Here is a 1,697-nt window from a genome sequence, read left to right as displayed (position 1 = left end):
GTCTGTGACCGCTGCCATCTCGTCCAGAGTGGCTGCCCCCGGGTTAACCGACAGGTCCTCGCAGAGCTCCGCTTGGTAAGCGGTTAGCAGCGAGGACACGTTCAGGGCCCTGGCGGACAACGCTGCGGCTTTGTAGGACCGTTCAGTCATTGTCGACTGAAATCGGTCCGACTTTGCCGGCAGCGTGGGGTTCCTGCTTGGTGACGGGCCCATCCTCGGTAGGAGGTGGGCTGCTACCAGCGGTTCCATGGGCGGTATGCGGAGCAGGCCGAGCTTCTCCATTCCATCACAGTCTAGGGAGGAGGCACCCTGGATTGGGACCTTGTTGCTGAAGGGCCGGTCTCTCCACGAGACCGACACCTCATCCAACATCTCCGGGAAGACCGGAAGGAGTTGCCTCTTTGTCCACGCTGCTTGGGGAAAATGTTTCCCTTCGTAGCGGGACCTGGAGGTCTCCTTGGCCATTTCAGGCCACGGGATGTCGAGTCTGGCCGTGGCGCGTTTACACACGGCCTGCAGGTCCATGCTCAGACAGGGCGAAGCTGGTGTGCTATCGCCCGGGAGAGCAGCCCTCGCTCCAGGCTTTGCAGCCTGAGCCGATGACATGAAGATGTCCTCTTCATGTTCATCCGACTCGGACAGGAGGAACACCGAGGCGTCCTCTTCGTCCTCATCGTAGTCCAGCTCGAGGACATCCTCCGCGGGTGAGACCATGGTGAGGTCTAACCGGGAGCCCCAGCTCGGTAAAGCGTGGGGTCCCGTTCCCGCGTGTCTTGCCGTCACCGGGTCCCGGCCTGCCAGGGCGCGAGATTCCGGTTCTGCAGCCATCGCAGATAATGAGCCCCAGACCGACACGGAGAGGGGTTCACTCTCTGTGGCGGATGCCCCCGCGTCTTGACTGCCGGCCGGCAGGTCAGTGGACATGGGGGGGTCCTGCTCCGACAGGCTAGCTTGGCGTGCTAGCCGTCGGCGGAGGCTCTTCACGGTGAAGCGGACACAATGTCCGCACGAGCCGGGGTTGTCGATAGCGCCTCGGGCGTGTTCCAGCCCGAGGCAGGACGAGCAGACCTGGTGTGTGTCTGTGCCCGAGATCTTCAACCCGCAGCCACAGAGTCGAGCCACCGAGTCCCTGACTCCTCTGGTGTGAGGGAGAGAGGCGTCCATCTTGTTCGCCTCGTGGCGTGGAGAGGACCCGCTCTCAACAGGTAGGTTGGGAGAAAAAAAGGTGTTACCACCCTGTCCTTAATCCGGAGAAAAGGACGGTGTGGGTCTTTTATTCCCGGAGAATACTGACTGGTGTGACAGTATGCTCCTTTAATCCTTTCCTCCTCCGTGGGGAAGAGAAAAGAAAAAACGTCCTCGCTACCGTGGTGTCGATAGTGAGGGAGCGAGCTAACGCTAGCTTGAAAAAATCAGACCTACCTTACTTTCCGGGGAAAGAGAACGACGAGGTCGATTTCAATACTAACTGGCGTTAGTATTACCGTCTTCCTGCGAAGCAGAAGGAGTAGCCGGCGAGCGCCCGTCGACCAAAATGGTTATTTGGGTTCAGTCTGTGGACCGTTAAGCTTGTCCGGCTACCATAGAGATGTGCTCTGAAGCGAGAAGAGGTGTTTGAATGGCGCATGCGTCGTGGCGCAAGCTACTTATAGGGGGTGAATTCCCTGACGCTGACGTCAAGATCACCAGCCAATCAG

Source organism: Gymnodraco acuticeps, unplaced genomic scaffold, assembly GCF_902827175.1.
Source record: "Gymnodraco acuticeps unplaced genomic scaffold, fGymAcu1.1, whole genome shotgun sequence".
In the NCBI taxonomy this organism is placed as follows: domain Eukaryota; kingdom Metazoa; phylum Chordata; class Actinopteri; order Perciformes; family Bathydraconidae; genus Gymnodraco; species Gymnodraco acuticeps.
This window is presented reverse-complemented; position numbering follows the sequence as displayed.